We start from the raw sequence: 21,111 nt of genomic DNA, 5'->3' as shown, positions 1-21,111 counted from the left end.
ATTATTATCTTTTATTAGCTAATTTTTCCTAATTTTTCCCCTCTAAAAAGGGGTTGTAAAGGTACATTTATTTTCCTAAATAGCTTCCTTTACCTTAGTGCAGTCCTCCTTCACTTACCGCATCATTCGATTTTTGCTTTTAAATGTCCTTATTTCTTCTAAGAAATCCTCACTTCCTGTTCTTCTGTCTGTAACTCCACACAGTAATGCAAGGCTTTCTCCCTGGTGTGGAGTGTCGTGCTCGCCCCCTCCCTTGGACTACGGGAGAGTCAGGATGCCCACTAACACACAGCTCCTTTATCTGCAACGTAGAGAGCGTCCTGACTCTCCCGTAGTCCAAGGGAGGGGGCGAGCACGACGCTCCACACCAGGGAGAAAGCCTTGCATTACTGTGTGGAGTTACAGACAGAAGAACAGGAAGTGAGGATTTCTCAGAAGAAATAGGGACATTTAAAAGCAAAATGGAAGGATGAGGTAAGTGAAGGAGGACTGCACTAAGGTAAAGGAAGCTATTTAGGGGGGAAAAATTACCTTTACAACCTATTTAAAGCGGGGGTTCACCCAAAAATTTTTAACATTACATTCAGCCGAGTTGTCCTAATGACAATCGGCTGTTTTTTTTCCCCGTACATACCGTATTTCACCACCGCTTCCGGGTATGTCTTCGGAGTTGCCAAAAGAAGCCGAACGTCGGTGCGGCTCTATACGGCGCCTGCGCACCGGCATTCGGCTTCTTTCGGCAACTCGTAACGCGTAGTATGCGACGGTCGGAAGCCTGTCAATCAAATAGGAATGCCAGTTCCGCAGAAGACATACCCGGAAGCGGCGGTGAAATACGGTATGTATGAAAAAAAAAACAGCCAATTGTTATTAGGTCAACTCGGCTGAATGGAATGTTAAAAATTTATTTTTTGGGTGAACCTCCACTTTAAGAGGAGTTCCCCCGTAAGCTTTGGGTTATCTGTGATGACACATTTTAGATCAAAGATGGCCGTGTCCTTCTGGAAAACTAGGGCAGCTGAAGGCACTGTCAGGGTTAGCCCTGGGATCTCAGTAAGAGGTAAAAATAATGTCCTTCAAAAGGATGACCAGCTCTGATGTAACAAAAAAAAAAAATGTTTTTTTCAAATAAAAGCTTTACATACCGATGTAGTAATATGCTCAGCCAGAAATTGTGTTTTGACCTTTACTAGGTCTTTCTCAAACCAAAGAGATTGATTAATGATGTGTAAGAGCGAGTGGATGGTGCTCCCCGAGGAAGCTTTGGAGCAAGCTAATTATGGGTGAGCTGGTTGGATTCTTAGATAGAGGTAATGAAGACTTAACATAAGTGTTACATTTGCATTACTTCCGTGGCATGAAACAGTATATCAAACTGTAGGTGCATTTTACGGTGGCCATACATGGTCCGAAAAAACGGAACAATCAATTTCCAATTCACTAAAACAATCATCTTGGACATAAAATGAGCGGGACAAAAATGGCAAGGATGAGCAAAAAATAGCGATGGTTTAGATCAGTGGTCTCCAAACTGCGGCCGGGGGGCCGGATGCGGCATTTTGCTTGACTTTATCTGGCCCTTTTCCTTCCACTGATACAAGACACAATTCCTCCCACTGACACCAACAATGGGGCAATGTTCCTGCTACTGCCATCAACAATGCAGCACTACAGTATTTCTCTCATTGATGCCAACAATGGGGCACTATTCCTTAAATTGACACCAATGATGGGGCACTGTTAATCTCAATGACACCAATGACAGGTCACTATTAACCACTTAACCCCCGGACCATATTGCTGGTCAAAGACCAGAGCACTTTTTGCGATTCGGCACTGCGTCGCTTTAACTGACAATTGCGCGGTCGTGCAACGTGGCTCCCAAACAAAATTGGCGTCCTTTTTTCCCCACAAATAGAGCTTTCTTTTGGTGTTTTTTTTTGCTATAATAAATATCCCCCAAAAATATATATAAAAAAAAAAATGTCCTCAGTTTAGGCCGATATGTATTCTTCTACATATTTTTCGGGGAAAAAAATCGCAATAAGCGTTTATTGATTGGTTTGCAGAAAAGTTATAGCGTTTACAAAATAGGGGGTATTTTTATGGCATTTTTAATAATATTTTTTTTTTACTAGTAATGGCGGCGATTTTTTTTCGGTACTGCGACATTATGGCGGACACTTCGGACACACATTTTTGGGACCATTGGCATTTTTATAGCGATCAGTGATATAAAAATGCATTGGATTACTATAAAAATGCCACTGGCAGTGAAGGGGTTAACACTAGGGGGCGGGGAAGGGGTTAAGTATGTTCCCTGGGTGTGTTCTAACTGTAGGGGGGTGGGACTGACTAGGGGAAATGACTGATCTTCTGTTCATTCATTGTATGAACAGAAGATCAGCATTTCTCTCCCTGACAGGACCGGGAGCTGTGTGTTTACACACACAGCTCCCGGTCCTCGATCTGTAACGAGCGATCGCGTGTGCCCAGGGGCGATCGCCGGGCACGGGAGTCGGGGGCACGCACCCCTAGTGGCCTGCGCGAGAGCCGACGTATAGCTACGGGCTCTTGCGCAGGGGAGCCGACCTGCCGCCGTATAACTGCGGCAGCTGGTCGGCAAGCAGTTAAATGGGTTGTAAAGGATCATGTTTTTTCACCTTAATGCATCCTATGCATTAAGGTGAAAAAAATCTGACAGTTACGGCCCCCAGCCCCCCAGTTTTACTTACCTTAGCCTGTTCACTCACCGCGCTCGCCCTTGACGTCCTCTTCTCCGCTCAGTCTGGCCGCCGGCTGTATCACGGGAGCGCGCCTGCAAGAACTAACCCCCATGGGAGAGAGCTCCCATGAAGGGGGTTAGTTCTTGCAGGGAGGAGCCGAGACAGCCGCCGAGGGACCCCAGAAGACCAGGATCGGGGCCACTTATTTTTTTTTTCAAATATCCTTTACAACCCCTTTAATCTCACTGATACCAATGATGGGCACTCTTTCCCCCACTGATGCCAATGATGGGGCACTCTTCCTCCCACTGACGCCACTGATGGGGCACTCTTCCTCCCACTGACGCCAATGGTGGGGCACTCTTTCTCCCACTGACACCAATAATGGGGCACTCTTACTGCCACTGATGCCAATGATGGGGCACTCTTCCTCCCACTGACGCCACTGATGGGGCACTCTTGATCCCACTGACGTCAATGGTGGGGCACTCTTCCTCCCACTGACACCAAAAATGGGGCACTCTTCCTGCCACTGACGCCAATGATGGGGCACTCTTCCCCCCACTGATGCCAATGATGGGGCACTCTTCCTCCCACTGACACCAGCAAAACCAAAGAAGCATTCTTTACACCCACTAATGCCAGGTGCAATTTCCACTGCCAATGGCCACAGTCTGGCTAAAAAAAGTGTTAAAAACGCTCATGCCGAAACGCATCCGGAACGGATCTGGAGGACGTTTTTGTGGCGTGAACTGACAATAACATTTGATTTTAGAATGAATGGACTTTACAAATGAAAACCTGCATACAGTGTTAGAACATTCGTACTTCTTTTTCTTTTTTTATATTGTACGTTTTATTAATTTCCAAGAAAGTAACAGAAAATAGAAAAAAATGTAATTACAAAAAAAGAATCCATAACAAGCAACGTACTTTTGAGAACAAAACATGTCATCCTGCGCCTTCAAATTTTCTCATCCCTATAAGAATTTGACCCCAAAAAATGAACAAATGTTCTTACAACTAAAAATGTCAAACGACATTCTTCTGGTGTAGCCCCAGCTTCCAATAGGAGTTGACATTGAGTATAAATGGGCCCCCAGGGGCCCCTGTGCAGCTGCACAGTCTGCATATAGGGCTCCTGATGATTATAGGGTCAGCCAGTGACTGCAGAAAACTAATTGCACGATCCATTAGACGTGCTCAGTATACAGAAGACAATGAGGAAGGTCACCCGGCCGGGTGTCACCCTGGACAGTCCCCCAATGGCCGGCTATCTCTGCAGCTGGAAGTTCTAGTTGTGTCAGGAATGGGGGCGAGAGTCTAATCACCCTCCTCCGTCTGCTGTGCCGCCCCCAGATCATCCCCAGGAGGAGGAGGAGAGGAGATTTCCCTGGCAGCCGGTACGAGCTCTCCTCGCCACTCGCGAGCTGCGGCAGCAGGTTCCTCTGTACAGACTTGCAGAGGCGGAGGGGGAAGCGGAGGCGGCGCTGGGCTGCAGAGAGACACATAGAGAGAATCTGAGGAGCTGAGACTTACCACTGCAATGTATGAGTGCCAGCCCTGACCACCTACCTACCCAACCTGCACCCCACACCCCCATCACCAGGGCTTACTCTGGGTTCATGTGATCTGCTGCACTCACCGGACCTCACTCACTGACATCTCAACCCAGGTAAGATTCTTCTTTATTTCTCCTCACTTTGCTACAATCAGGAGTGTTTGGGGACAACTGGGCTTCAGTGCAAACTTTTGCTTTTGTGCAAAAAATAAATAAAAAAAATTGTATATATATATATATGTGTGTGTGTGTGTGTGTATATATATATATATATAGTAGGTGTGTGTGTGTGTATATATATATATGTGTGTGTGTGTGTGTGTGTGTGTGTGTGTGTATATATATATAGTAGGTGTGTGTGTGTGTGTATATATATATATATAGTAGGTGTGTGTGTGTGTATATATATATACATATACAGTAGGTGTGTGTGTATATATATATATATATATATATATATATATATATATATATATATATATATATATAGTAGGTGTGTGTGTGTATATATATATATATATACATATACAGTAGGTGTGTGTATATATATATATATATATATATATATATATATAGTAGGTGTGTGTATATATATATATATATATATATATATATATATATACAGTAGGTGTGTATATATGTATACACACACCTACTGTGTGTGTATATATATATATATATATATATATATATATATACACACACCTACTGTGTATATATATATATATATATATATATATATATATATATATATATATATATATACACACACAAACACACACCTACTGTATATATATATATATATATATATATATATATAGTAGGTGTGTGTGTGTGTATGTATGTATATATATATATATATATATATATATATATATATATATATACAGTAGGTGTGTGTGTGTGTATATATATATATATATATATATATATACACACACACATATACAAAAAACAGGTGGTGAGCAGCACGTCGGTATCCTCCAAGTGCAATGCAATCAGACCATCCAAACAGTCACATACTGTATATAAAGATTCAAGTTAAAAGGATTGCTGCACAAACATTTATTAAAGTAAAAGACATACAGAAAATTGATCAAAAAATATTTCATAACAACGTTACAGTTTCAGGCTTATTTTGATAGCGCCCTTCGTCAGACTAGAATATATATATATATATATATATATATATATATATATATATATATATATATATATATTTATATTTATAAGGTCAATTTGTGCTAAATGTTGACATTGTAATTCTAATGTCAACATAAACTACATAAACTAGGCTCGATGCTCCAATCAGACAGCTTAATAAAAATAAAAAAAGAAATAAAACAATTTCCTCATAAGGCTGGGTTCACACTACGGTTTTCCCGTCCGTCAGCCGCATACGATTTATATGGAAAACCGTATGCGGCTGAAACGGACGGGAACGTATGGAACCGCACATATGTGCGTTTTCCATTGACATTAATGTTAAAGGAAAACGTATGCGTTTGCCATACTGTTTTAAAAACGGCCGCAAAACCGTGGTTGAACACGGTTTTGCGTACGTTTAAAAAACGTTTTGCCAGCAAATCGTACGCACCCGGATGCATCTGAGTGCATACGATTTGCAATGCATTGTCTATCTATACGTTTTCCCGTCCGGGCCCGTACGTTTTCAATACTGAAATCGTATGCGGCTGACGGACGGGAAAACCGTAGTGTGAACCCAGCCTTATACTGTATGTGTGTCGGTGTAGTTTCACAAAATAAAATATATGGGGGTTAATGTAATGACTTAAAGACTGGACCAGCTATAATAAACGCCAGCGTAGTTTCTCAGTAAAATTGCATGCACAGGTAACACTAAATTCATAAAAGCTTTGTGAGTTATTGCTCTAGATTAAAGGGATAGTCCGCCCTAAATGGATATATTTAGGTTTGGGTCATTTGCAGGGTTTTGAATTGCATATCAGCTTTTATGACTCTAGATCAGTCTTCCTTAACCTTTTTTTTTTTTTTTAAACACAGAGGAACCATTGAAATAACTTTCTGGTCTCAGGGAATCCCTGCTAAAAATTATTACATCTACAGCTTACAGTACATTACTAATGGTCAGTGGGAAAAATGATCTTTGCATTGGTGGCCATTGGCAAAAATACTCCTTAGACTGGTAGCCACTGGGAAAAAGGCTCCTAAATTAGTGGTTAGTGGGAAGAATACTCCTTAAATTGGTAGTCAGTGGGAAAAATACTCCGTAAAATTGTTGGTCAGTGGGAATAATGCTCCTTATGGTGGTAAGTGGGAAGAATGTTCCTTAAATTGATGGTCAATGGGAGGAAAACTCCTTAAATTCATGGTCAGTGGGAAGAATACTCCTTAAATTGGTGGTCAGTAGGAATAATGCTGGTTATGGTGGTCAGTGGGAGGAATACTCCCTAAATTGGTGATCAGTGTGAAAAATGCTCCCTAAATTGATGGTCAGTGGGAAGAATACTCCTTAAATTGGTGGCAAGTGGGAATAATGCTCCTTATGGTGGTCAGTGGCAAGAGTACTCCCTAAGTTGGTGATCAGTGAGAATAATGGTCGTTAAATTGATGGTCAGTGGGAATAATGCTCTTTATGGTGGTCAGTGGGAAGAGCACTCCAAGTTTGTGATCAGTGGGTGGAATACTCCCTAAATTGGTGATCATTGGGTGGAATACTCCCTAAATTGGTGATCATTGGGTGGAATACTCCATAAATTGGTGATCAGTGGGTGAATAAATTGGTGATCAGTGGGTGGAATACTCCATAAATTGGTGATCAGTGGGTGGAATACTCCATAAATTGGTGATCAGTGGGTGGAATACTCCATAAATTGGTGATCAGTGGGTGGAATACTCCATAAATTGGTGATCAATGGGTGGAATACTCCATAAATTGGTGATCAGTGGGTGGAATACTCCATAAATTGATGATCAGTGGGTGGAATACTCCATAAATTGGTTATCAGTGGGTGGAATACTCCATACATTGGTGATCAGTGGGTGGAATACTCCCTAAATTGGTAATCAGTGGGTGAAAAACTCCCTAAATTGGTGATCAGTGGGAAGAATTCTCCTTAAATTGGTGATCAGTGGGAAGATTTCTCCTTAAATTGATAGTCTGGGAAGAATGCTCCTTATACAGTTGGGTATTGAGAATAATGCTCCTTACATTGGTACTCAGTGGGAATAGTGCTTGGTGATTATTGGGAAAGTGCTCCTTACATTGGTGGGTAGTAGCAAGAATGTTCCTTACATTGGTGGGTAGTGGGAAGAGTGCTCCTTACATTGGTGGGTAGTGGGAAGAGTGTTCCTTACATTGGTGGGTAGTGGGAAGAGTGCTCCTTACATTGGTGGGTAGTGGGAAGAGTGCTCCTTACATTGGTGGGTAGTAGGAAGAATGTTCCTTACATTGGTGGGTAGTGGGAAGAGTGCTCCTTACATTGGTGGGTAGTAGGAAGAGTGTTCCTTACATTGGTGGGTAGTGGGAAGAGTGCTCCTTACATTGGTGGGTAGTGGGAAGAGTGCTCCTTATATTGGTGGGTAGTAGGAAGAATGCTCCTTACATTGGTGGGTAGTAGGAAGAGTGCTCCTTACATTGGTGGGTAGTGGGAAGAGTGCTCCTTACATTGGTGGGTAGTGGGAAGAGTGCTCCTTACATTGGTGGGTAGTAGGAAGAATGTTCCTTACATTGATGGGTAGTGGGAAGAGTGCTCCTTACATTGGTGGGTAGTGGGAAGAGTGCTCCTTACATTGGTGGGTAGTGGGAAGAGTGCTCCTTACATTGGTGGGTAGTAGGAAGAATTTTCCTTACATTGGTGGGTAGTGGGAAGAGTGCTCCTTACATTGGTGGGTAGTGGGAAGAGTGCTCCTTACATTGGTGGGTAGTGGGAAGAATTTTCCTTACATTGGTGGGTAGTGGGAAGAGTGCTCCTTACATTGGTGGGTAGTGGGAAGAGTGCTCCTTACATTGGTGGGTAGTGGGAAGAGTGCTCCTTACATTGGTGGGTAGTGGGAAGAGTGCTCCTTACATTGGTGGGTAGTGGAAAGAGTGCTCCTTACATTGATGGGTAGTGGGAAGAGTGCTCCTTACATTGGTGGGTAGTAGGAAGAATGCTCCTTACATTGGTGGGTAGTGGGAAGAATGCTCCTTACATTGGTGGGTAGTAGGAAGAGTGCTCCTTACATTGGTGGGTAGTAGGAAGAATGCTCCTTACATTGGTGGGTAGTGGGAAGAATGCTCCTTACATTGGTGGGTAGTAGGAAGAATGCTCCTTACATTGGTGGGTAGTGGGAAGAGTGCTCCTTACATTGGTGGGTAGTAGGAAGAATGCTCCTTACATTGGTGGGTAGTAGGAAGAGTGCTCCTTGCATTGGTGGGTAGTGGGAAGAATGCTCCTTACATTGGTGGGTAGTAGGAAGAATGCTCCTTACATTGGTGGGTAGTAGGAAGAATGCTCCTTACATTGGTGGGTAGTGGGAAGAGTGCTCCTTACATTGGTGGGTAGTAGGAAGAATGCTCCTTACATTGGTGGGTAGTGGGAAGAATGCTCCTTACATTGGTGGGTAGTAGGAAGAGTGCTCCTTACATTGGTGGGTAGTAGGAAGAATGCTCCTTACATTGGTGGGTAGTGGGAAGAGTGCTCCTTACATTGGTGGGTAGTAGGAAGAATGCTCCTTACATTGGTGGGTAGTAGGAAGAGTGCTCCTTACATTGGTGGGTAGTGGGAAGAATGCTCCTTACATTGGTGGGTAGTAGGAAGAATGCTCCTTACATTGGTGGGTAGTGGGAAGAGTGCTCCTTACATTGGTGGGTAGTGGCAAGAGTGCTCCTTACATTGGTGGGTAGTGGGAAGAGTGCTCCTTACATTGGTGGGTAGTGGGAAGAGTGCTCCTTACATTGGTGGGTAGTGGCAAGAGTGCTCCTTACATTGGTGGGTAGTGGGAAGAATGCTCCTTACATTGGTGGGTAGTGGGAAGAGTGCTCCTTGCATTTGTGGTCAGTTGGAGGAATGATCAAAGTTCATTGGTTTCAGTAGTTAGTTATCTGAAAGGCAAAACATTGCTCAATGAACTCCTAGGAACCTCTGGAGGAACCTTATGGTCCGACAGAACCCTGGTTGAGAAAGGCTGCTCTAAAAGATTGACAGCAAAATTTCCCAGCTCTTCCCACCAACCAAAAACCTTTAGGAGAGTTGGGAGTGGAAGGGAGGGAGGGGCATAGCGATCACATTTAGCAGCCCTAATCTTATATTACTCTATGGCAGTGTTTCTCAACCTTTTTCTAGTCGGGGCACCCTTAAAAAGTATTTTCAGTCTTGAGGCACCCCAGTCCAAGGCTTGGTTCACATTACGGTGTGTCGGAGAACATGCGCAAAGTCATGCTCATTCCTGACACACAGATGCTCTGCTCTTTAGGGGTACCATTAATTCTTAATGGTACCCCCACACATTGGAAAACGTGGGGTGCTTTTGCTGCAGTGCAATTAAAAAAAAAACGTTTGGGGACTTGTTTCCCTGCATTTTGTGGGTACGGAAATTAATGGACTGCCCTACATGCAGCTACACAGATGTGAACTAAGGGCTTGTTCACATGTCATAGTGGCGGTAAAACCACATGGTTGAGCTGTTTTTACCACCCCCAACTTCTCCACCTTTAGCTGCAGAGGCAGCAGCTGAGGGTGTTCACATGCTGTGGCTGCAACTGGAGGTATACCGAGGGTGAATGGGGCTGCACTGCAACTACCCTGCAACTGTATGCATTGCACGGTTACGGTGTAGTGATGCTGCATTTACAGGCTTAAAACAGGTGGTAAAGAGGCAACAAAATGCCTCTTTACCGCTGGTCAAATGCGTCTGAAAAGAGATCTGTGCATGGATTGCTTTTCAGAGGAGCAGCAGTCATTGCTGCTATCAAACAAGCCCTACAAAAGCCATTCTGATGGTACAGGAATGGGGGGGGGCAGAATTAAAAGTAACATACACACATACATACAGACACATGCTTACACACGCATGCACACACACACACACACACATACAGACAGACACTCACATGTGCAGACAGACACATGTATAAAGACATTTTAAAATTAATATAGCTTCTAGCTCGGTACCTTTTCAGATTCCTCATTCAGCCGGGTACTGCACTCTAGGGGGAAGCAGAGAGCACAGCATACTCCTCTGCACTTTACTTTCACTTTTGAAGCCGATAGAGCTTCTCACAATTCGGCAGGAGAGCAGGCTCATCCGACAGCCTTCTCTCCACTGACCCCGCGGCACACCTGAGAACCTCTGACGGCACACCAGTGTGCCACGGCACACTGGTTGAGAAAGGCTGCTCTATGGTGTACCAGGGAGAAGTCTAAGCCAGTAGTTGATTATCTCAACATGATCTACCCATGAATGACATACTGATTATGAATAAACTTATCCTTTAAATAAAAGGCTTATGAATTATGATTTCCTTAAGGAAACTCTGCTGCTAGATAAAAATGTTAAAGAAAAACCAAGCCTGTAAGGAAAGAACATGAATACTTGCCTCCAGTCGTCATTGTGTTGCAGAGCTATGGTAGCTGACAAATCTTTTTGCATCCAACGCTGTGTGCTCTGTGGTTCCATCTGCTAACCCCTAAGTTATTACTGCGTTCTGTAGTGATGTAAGGGCTTGTGGATGGAGACACAGTGCACAGTGGGTAACCACCAGCCATCCGACACTTCCTGAAGTGTCAGATTCTGAAGATCCTCGGCAAGCCAATCCATATAACAGAGCAAACCTCAGCAGCGACTTTAAAGTGGATGTCACAATGTAGAGTATGTAGAGAATAAGATTTCCTATCATCTGTGCCCAGTCTTGCAACACAGAGTTAATCCAGCTCTGAGCAATCCTCTTTTATTGTTCAGTGAAAATGAACAGACTTCCAGATAAAACCCTGTCTAAATAAAAAGTCCTTTCCTCTCTCCTTGCTTTGAGTGACAGGTTATTTACATATCTAGCTTAGACATGTTTATCATATGTTATGTTATGTTTATCATAATATGAGGTGATCCACAGTATACAAAGTGAGAAATCCACCCCTCCCCCACATAACACATCCTGGTAATATACAATGAACTGTGAATTACCTCATATTATGATAAACATAACATAACATATGATAATCATGTCCAAGCTAGATATGTAAATAACCTGTCACTCAAACCAAGGAGAGAGGAAAGTACTTTTTATTTAGACAGTGTTTTATCTGGAAGTCTGTTAAAAAAATTTACATCCACTTTAACCTTTTTCTTTGCAAACTAGGCAACATTTTTTTATCTAGCACCATGGTCAGTTTTAATAAATATATATATATATATATATATATATATATATATATATATATATATATATATATATACCGTACATGTATGTAAAAAAAAAAAACAATACTGCTTCCTGTTTAGTATCCTGTATCCTTTGTGCAATAATATCACAAATCAACAGTTCAACCCACAATAGCAATACATGACAGGTACCCTTTAATGGAGGAGATCACAGCATCTTTTCCAGTAGCTGAGAAAGTGAAATAATAAATACAGAAGATCAGATTAAAATTTGCAGGGAAGATATCATTTATTTTCTTTTATTAAAAATATGTCTTTTTGGATACTGCCTGAGGGAGTCATAAAAAGAATATTGCAGAAAGGAACTTTCAGTTCACATTCCTATTGTGCCTGTTGTTCTGATATGCCGTTTTGTTACATTAACATAGATAGTCCTTAAAGTGGTTGTAAATCTCTGACATGAAATATGAACAAAGCATATCCCTCTAAAGTATGTAATTGACTCAATCCAGAGCACCAAGTGTCATTTCTGCTGCCACCTTTCTCTGCTATTTGTTTGAGTCACTTCTGACAAGTTTTCCTGACACCATGAGAAAAAAGGTGACAGAGGAGGGAGCTCCAGCACGCAGCCTGTGGTTGTCAGCCACAGCTCTGTTCCTGTGTCCTGTGTGAAGGGGGTGTGTCCCTTTCCTCCAATCAGCTCTCTTTACTGAGCTCTGTAGAGTGTAACTTCAGTTCCCCAGTCCCTTGCTTTCTGAAATCTCAGACAAGCTTTATAAATTCTGGATTTTGAACAGCTGTGGAGCTCTTCTCCTCGCCTGTGGATAAACAGGTACAACTCATATAGGAGGATTTGTTTCATCTCTGTGTATCAGAGGCTAGTCACTTTACTGGGTATATGTGAGGGTTTACAACCACTTTAACCACTTAAGGACCGCCCACTGTATATATACGTCCACAGAATGGCACGGCTGGGCAGATGGATGTACCAGCACATCCTGTACATCTACCCAGCCGTGGGCCAGGGGCACGCGCCCGCTGTGCGCGCCCGCGGCCCGGTCCGGAGCTCTGGGACCGGGACCGTTGGGGCCCGCGGACCCGATCGCCGCTGGGGTCCCACGATCGCTCCCCGGAACTGAAGAACGGGGAGAGCCGCGTGTAAACACGGCTTCCCCGTGCTTCACTGTGGCGGCTGCATCGATCGTGTCATCCCCTTTATAGGGAGACACAATCGATGATGTCACTCCTACAGCCACACCCCCCTACAGTTGTAAACACACACTAGGTGAAACATAACCCCTTTAGCGCCCCCTGTGGTTAACTCCCAAACTGCAACTGTCATTTTCACAATAAACAATGCAATTTAAATGCATTTTTTGCTGTGAAAATGCCAATGGTCCCAAAAATGTGTCAAAATTGTCCGAAGTGTCCGCAATAATGTCGCAGTCACGAAAAAAATCGCTGATCGCCACCATTAGTAGTAAAAAAAAAAAATTAATAAAAATGCAATAAAACTATCCCCTATTTTGTAAACGCTATAAATTTTGCGCAAACCAACCGATAAACGCTTATTGCGATTTTTGTTTACCAAAAATAGGTAGAAGAATACGTATCGGCCTAAACTGAGGAAAAAATATGTTTTTTTGGGGGATATTTATTATAGAAAAAAGTAAAAAATATTGCATTTTTTTCAAAACTGTCGCTCTATTTTTGTTTATAGTGCAAAAAATAAAGACCGCAGAGGTGATCAAAAACCACAAAAAGAAAGCTCTATTTGTGGGAAAAAAAGTGTTTGTGAGCCACGTCGCACGACCGCGCAATTGTCTGTTAAAGCGACGCAGTGCCGAATCGCAAAACCTGGCCTGGGCCTTTAGCTGCCTAAAGGTCCGGGGCTTAAGTGGTTAAGTAATCTTTTATTTTTTAATTCAGTGAGTCCTTTTTTATGACTAATCGGCTATGACAGCTCACAGATGGCTGAGTTAGCCAATCACTTTACACTAAGAATAGGTGTTCTGCTGGATTGTTCCATGGAAATGCTTGTCAATACTTATGCTTGATTGTAGAGATAACGTCACTCCACCAAAAAAGTGATGTTTCAGATAGAGGCGGAGTTGTGAGCTGGCTTCCTATATCTCTGGGGGGATTCAACTGTCAATATCTCCCTGCACTGTTACTTCTTACTTTGGACATTTCCTTCTGCTGCATCCTCCGTAATATAAAGTGAATGGGATAATCAAACATGACATGTGGGTTTCAAATGGCCAAGGTTGCAGCGCAAGAGTGAAAAAGTACCAGACCAGCAAATATGGAAATCCAGGTTTTGATCATTTAACAGTAGGGGGCCCACAATTATTTACTACTCCTCATTCCTTATACAGTAAAACGTTGTTTTGCAAGCATAATTCCTTCCAGAAACATGCTTGTAATCCAAAGCACTTGTATATCAAAGCATTTTTTTTACAGGGTGTAAAAGAGAAGAGAGGCGCCTCTAAGTGTAGAAATATGTTGCTAAATGTTGTACCTTCATTAAATGTAACCATATTGCTACACTTAGAGGCTCCTCTCTTCTTTGTTATACTCAGTTGTGACATAACGCTACTCTTATATCAAGACATCGCTTGTATATCAAGGCAACATTTATTAAAACATTTTGCTTGTCTTGCAACACGCTCTAAAACCAAGCTACTCTCAAACCAAGGTTTTACTGTAATAGGTTTTAGGAAGGCAAAATACTGTATGTTGTTACCATAGGAACCTTTTTTCTTACTTATTTTTATTTGATTTATCTTTGCATCACTCTGTTTTCATGTCGTTTTTAATATATTTATCTAATATAAAATAAAAATGTGAAATGCTACTTTTTTTTCAACAGAAAATGTTTATTGCAATTGAAATTGCATATTACAAATTTACTAAGTAATGCAAAATAATAGAAAAAACAACTAAACATGAATCGGCAGAAGTGTATAAAGTATATAGGCCAAAGGCAGAGTATAAAACATGCACAGGTATTTAATCAATCATTGTGAGACAACATAGTATACGCTGTGTGATGCAGGATGTACCCCGGGGGGGGGGGGCAAAGTAGGTTGCGGAATGGGAGAATATAGGAGGGGGGCAGGAGGGGAGAGGCAGCATGAGCAAGTATTTCTCCAAAGAGCATAAGCAGCATTAGGAACATCAGAGGAAGCTACTTATGGATATATCAGGCAGAGATGTAGGCAGAGCCACAGGAAACAATTAAAGTATAACTAAATGCAAAACTTTTTTTTTATTTGGATGGAGTGGAGAGGGATTAGAACCCCTGTCAAGTTTTTATTTCTGCCTATGCCCCCCCGTTGAGGACATTTACCCTCTCTATTTTTCCCGTTTACCATTATCATTGAAAGTGAAAGTAAAAGAAAAACCCACATTTTGGGTTGTCCCTAGAAAAGTAAGAGAGGGGTAGTCTTCCAATGGAGACACTAGTTCTGGTGACCCGGGGTCCCCAAGAAATTCCCCTAATTTGCAGGAATTTCCTCTCACTTCCTGTTTGGCTATGGGGCAGGAAGTTACATAGTTACACAGTTAGTCAGGTTGAAAAAATACACAAGTCCATCCAGTTCAACCATCAATAATAATAATAATAATAATAATAATAATAATTAAATAATAATAATAACAACATACAATTCCATATACCCAACTCCACACCCACAGTTGATCCAGAGGAAGGCAAAAAAAAACAAAGCATGATCCAATTTGCTACAGCAGGGGAAAACATTCCTTCCTGATCCCCCGAGAGGCAATCGGATATTCCCCGGATCAACTTTACCTATAAATGTTAGTACTCAGTTATATTCTGTACATCTAGGAAAGTATCCAGGCCTTTCTTAAAGCAATCTACTGAGCTGGCCAGAACGACCTCTGCAGGGAGTCTATTCCACATTTTCACAGCTCTTACTGTGAAAAAACCTTTCTGTATTTGGAGGTGAAATCTCTTTTCCTCTAGACGTAAAGAGTGCCCTCTTGTCCTTTGTGTTGTAGCATTGGAAGGCTAAAGCAGGTAACAACAAAACTTGGGCAATGCCCAGGGGAAAAACCTGCATTGGATAGTCTCAATGTTATAAACAATGCTTAATATATGTACCATAGGATCAGCAGAAAGAGACAATTCTCCCACTGTAGTAATGTCTGCCATTGCTACCCTCCAATAGGTTAGAAGACGCGAGCAAAACCACAGCACATGGATGAGAGTGCCAGGTTCCGTATAACATTGATGACATAAGGCGGAATAGATAGCCAATAGCCGTTGCAGGGTATAGAAGACCCTTTGTCAGTGATGGCGAAACTTGGCCATTTTTTGGAACTACATTTCACGTGATGCTCAACTACACTGCAGAGTGCATGAGCAACATTAGAAATGTAGTTCCAAAACATCTGGGGTGCCAAGGTTCGCCATCACTGCCCGATGTAAAAGCCTAAATTGAATAAATCTATCCCTAGCTGAGATCATGACAAGCAAGAAACATTGTAAGCATTCATCCCATGTTTCCTCCCAGACAGAGACCAGATATCGGCATGACATTTTGTGATGCAGTGCGTATGACCCGGACGTGGGGGCAATGTTCAGCATGAAATGTAGAGAAGACAGTGGTTTATTCAACATGTCAGGAATTAACAAATTATCCAGTGGGTTTAAGGTCAAAGTTTTCCTGGACAGAAACTGCATGCCCACCACATATCCCAATTGTAGAATTCTAAAAAACATAAAATTAGGTAACCGATAGGCAGACTTAAGAGAAACAAAGATCAACAGGGATCCCAGCGGCATAATGTGCTAATAGTGCTATAATGTTTTAATCCCATGCCTAGCCCACAGTTGAGCACTGTATGGACATTGGGTAAGTGAGGGTTTCCCCATAAGGGAGTATTGGAAGTGGCAGTTATAATGGGCAGTAATAAGGATATGGTGCATAAACAGGCCTATAATGCACTTCCGGCGCCAGAGAACAATGTATCAACTAATCCCAAGTGAAGAAACTGGTGTGTAAGCCAAAGAAGGTGTAGAGGAAATATCAATAAATAAATAAAATTTATATTGATCCTAGTAGCAGCTATTTAAATAAATGGAAACCCATTTAAAAGTATAAAACAAAGCATCAAATATTAAAAGAACCGTAGTTCAGATGATAAAACAGCTCTTAAAAGTAGTGAAAGAAAGCTCCATAAAAGAGCTTAAAAACAGGAATGTGGGGTGATGTGCTGGATGATCATATAACAGGTGTTAGTGCACCCTACACCAATCAAATGGATACACCCAAACAGTGGATTACTCCCCCCTCCGGGGTGCAGGCTTGCCACAAACAGGAAGAAAAAAAACAGCTAATTTTTCCTTTTTAAACACACCATCCACAATCCTCCAAATCACTGTCACGGTTGATCTCAATGAGGGCACATGAAAAATAAGGAAAAAAACACAGATAATAGTGTAATATGCCTATAATCAGTACCCCCAAATGTGTCAGGAAAAAACTCCTACTAATGACGCCCTGACACGTTTCGTCACTTCCGACTTCGACAGAGCACGCCCTCTGTCGAAGTCGGAAGTGATGAAACGCGTCAGGGCGTGGCTACAACGGCGCAACAAGGAAGTGAGATTGCGTTCCACAGCCAACCAGCCGGATCTGACCATCTATACCAGCTTCACAGTACTCGTGCGGCCTCTGGTGTGCAAAGGACGGCGGTGACAGCGGTGAAACCCATTGCTTTCTTTACTTGCTCATTCACAAGTGTTTTTCCTGTACGGGCATCATTAGTGGGAGTTTTTTCCTGACACATTTGGGGGTACTGATTATAGGCATATTACACTATTATCTGTGTTTTTTCCCTTATTTTTCATGTGCCCTCATTGAGATCAACCGTGACAGTGATTTGGAGGATTGTGGATGGTGTGTTTAAAAAGGAAAAATTAGCTGTCTTTTTTTTCCTGTTTGTGGTAAGCCTGCACCCCGGAGGGGGGAGTAATCCACTGTTTGGGTGTATCCATTTGATTGGTGTAGGGTGCACTAACACCTGGTATATGATCATCCAGCACATCACCCCACATTCCTGTTTTTAAGCTCTTTTATGAAGCTTTCTTTCACTACTTTTAAGCGCTGTTTTATCATCTGAACTACGGTTCTTTTAATATTTGATACTTTGTTTTATAATGGGCAGTAGCCTGTCGCCACATGGGTAAGGTGGTTTTCATAGGAGTATTATTGACAAGATTTAATTGTGGGCTACAAAAAGACAGGTTGCTTAGTTCAGAGTACGATCCTAAAAGAGCTGCTTCTAAGGTGACTGCCACATTGTCCCTGGACTAGGCAAACCACCATTGGAACATAACCAAACCCAAAAATACAGTAAAACCTTGGATTGCGAGCAAATAATGGAAATAATGGAAACTCAAATGATTCTTTCCACAACCATTTATTCATAAGTACTTCAGTTTATAGTCCATATAAAAAGATTATAGCAATGTGATAGGTTGTGTAACCATAAAATGTCCATCCACAAATGGCAAACTCCACAAGGGGATTAGAAGCAAAATCCAGCAGGAGCTACAGAGTATAAAACAGAAGAGAGGCGTCTCTAAGTGTAGCAATATGGTTACATTTATTGCAGGTACAATATTTAGCAACTCACATGGTTGATGATTATGTATGCAGGCATCCTGGGCAAAGCTGTCCACATAGACCATCCTCCTCATCGCCAGCTCTCACCGCTATCAGTCTGCAATAATGACAAGGAAGACTACCCTGCAGTAGAGCGATCTGAAAGCGAGGCTTGAACTACTCATGGAGCGCAGTGTGGAAGGGATTACATCAGTGGCGGTGAGGAGAATGGTCTTTGTGGACAGCTTTACCCAGGATGCCTGCATACTTAGATGTGCCTGTTTTAATCATCAATCATGTGAGTTACTAAATGTTGTACCTTCATTAAATGTAACCATATTGCTACACTTAGAGGCGCCGCTCTTTTATTTTATACTCAGTTGTGACATGACGCTACTCTTATATCAAGACATTGCTTGTATATCAAGTCAAAAATTATTTAAAAATGTTGCTTGTCTTGCAAAACGCTCTCAAACCAAGTTACTCTCAAACCAAGGTTTTACTGTATAACAAAAATTAGGGAGGACTAAGCCTCTAAGAATAAGGGGTGCATAGAGAGCAGTCTTGGCAAGTGTCAGGGTTTTCAGATAAAAAACAAGACATTGCTGACAAGTTTATGAAAAAAAACAATGGGTAGGAGTACCAGTGTTTGCAAAAAAAAAAATACATTTTAAGGCCTATTAGGAAGGTGCATCCCATGTGGAACAACGTATGAACACACTGGGACAACACCGGATTGAGATTGTCCACCACATACTGGGAGAGATCAGCTTGGACCTCAATACTTTACATTGATGTGATAATTTTATGCAGATTTTCAGGTTAGAAGCCTTGCAGGCTTAACTATTAGGCTTCGTACACACGACCGAACATGTCCGCTGAAACTGGTCCGCGGACCAGTTTCCGCGGACATGTCCGACCGTGTGTAGGGCCTAGCGGACAGTTTTCCGGCCGAGCGGACAGGTTTCCAGCGGACAAAAGTTTCTTAGCATGCTAAGAAACTTGTCCGGTGGAAACCTGTCCGTCGGACATGTCCGATGGTTAGTACACCTAATCATCGGACCGAAATCCCCTGCATGCGTCGAAGTGATTCAACGCATGCGTGGAAGCATTGAACTTCCTGGTTCGCGCACGTCGCCGCGTCATCGTCCCCGCCACGGGGAATTTGGTCTGATGGTGTGTACACACAGACCAAAACCTCCCAGCAGACCAAAACCTCCCAGCAGCGATGAAAACGCAGACCGTTTTCATCGGACATGTCTGGTCGTGTGTACAAGGCCTAAGAGTCCTTTCTTACTGTGCCGCCCATAGCGTCGGCAGTAAAACGCCGCTATTTTTACCACCGACGCTATGGGCAGATTTGCGGCGCATTTCGCCCGCTAGTGGGGCGCATTTACCCTCCGCTAGCGGCCAAGAAAGGGTTAAAACCGCCCGCAGTATAACTGCGCTGTCCCATTGATTTCAATGGGCAGCAGCAGAGGAGGAGCAGTAAACACACCGCTCCTTCTCCACTCCAAAGATGCGGCTAGCAGGACTTTTTTTACTGTCCTGCTAGCGCACCGCTCCAGTGTGAAAGCCCCTCTGGCTTTCACACTGCAGTGAATGGGGACAGATTTTTAAGGGCGTATTGCAGGCGCTATTTTTAACACTATAGCGCCTGCAATACGCTCCAGTGTGAAATGGGTCCTAAGACAGTAAGAGCAACAGTGATGTGCAGGGTACAGGAACTTGAAGCAACTGATTGTTCCTTCCTTTTCACGATATATAGTGGTTTGAACAATGAAAGCTGATATTTGATTGCCTGCTGTGGGTTTCTGCCCTTTGCTGTTTGTAATAATAGGTAGTTATAAGTAGAATTTCACCATAGGAACCATTCTGACTTGCGAGGCAATTAAGACAGTAACGTAGAGTATTATATTATAATATATAATGACAGTAGGCTTAATTCTCAAAGCTATCACACTAGGAAAAGTAACCTTTTTTTTCCAAAAAAGTGACAGTTATTTTCAGCTGGGTCCAGTGAGATTTGAAAATGACCATGACATAGCTAGATATTTATCCTCTTAAAGCTTTGTGAGTTGAGCCTAATATGATATGAATTGTAACCATGCAGTAATATTTGCTACTAGATAATTTTGGTGACCCACTGCCTCCCCTGCTGTCAGTGATGGTCTCTTTACTTAGAATCCTATTTCATATTCAGTTATATTTGCTCATATAGTCACGCATAAATCATTCACATACAAACTCTGCAGGCAGGCTAATTCATGGGTAAATTTACAGGTCTATCTATCTATCTATCTATCTATCTATCTATCTATCTATCTATCTATCTATCTATCTATCTATCTATCTATCTATCTATCTATCTATCTATCTATCTATCTATCTATCTATCTATCTATCTATCTATCTATCTATCCTGCATGCCTGTTTCTTCGTATAAAGTCTCACCCATAACATTCCCTGCTTGTTTCTGCTGTCACTGCATCACCTACTGTAGTATTAGAGAAGATTACAGTGTCTTTTTAAAGAAAAAAAAGTTCTGTCATATTATTATTTACATTATCTGGATAGTTAATGTCTATCTGGGTAAGTACAACCTACAATACAGAGCCATAAGACATGCATGTATTCCAGATTTTAGCAGGAGCTGCAAGTGAGTTCTAAAATTAAGGCCCATATTCTCGTACAGCGGTGTATCTTTGAGCGGGCGTAACGTATCCTATTTACGTTATGCCTCTGCAACTTAGACGGGCAAGTGCAGTATTCTCAAAGCACTTGCTCCATAAGTTACGGCGGCGTAGCGTAAATAGGCCGGCGTAAGCCCACCTAATTCAAA

General features: G+C 42.2%; 1 protein-coding gene across 1 annotated transcript in view; it reads left to right on the top strand.

Annotated features, from left to right (window-relative positions):
• Positions 1–4,254: 4,254 nt before the first annotated feature.
• Positions 4,255–21,111, top strand: part of ANKRD34B (ankyrin repeat domain 34B) — a 63,965-nt gene continuing 47,108 nt past the window's right edge. Inside the window, exon 1 of the mRNA XM_040341601.1 lies at positions 4,255–4,401. The gene's annotated coding sequence lies outside the window, so the exon portion shown is untranslated. The remainder of the gene's footprint in view (positions 4,402–21,111) is intronic.

The sequence above is a fragment of the Rana temporaria genome, chromosome 1 (assembly GCF_905171775.1).
Source record: "Rana temporaria chromosome 1, aRanTem1.1, whole genome shotgun sequence".
Taxonomy (NCBI): domain Eukaryota; kingdom Metazoa; phylum Chordata; class Amphibia; order Anura; family Ranidae; genus Rana; species Rana temporaria.
Note: the sequence above shows the minus strand (reverse complement) of the source record. Positions and strands in the feature narration are given on the sequence as shown.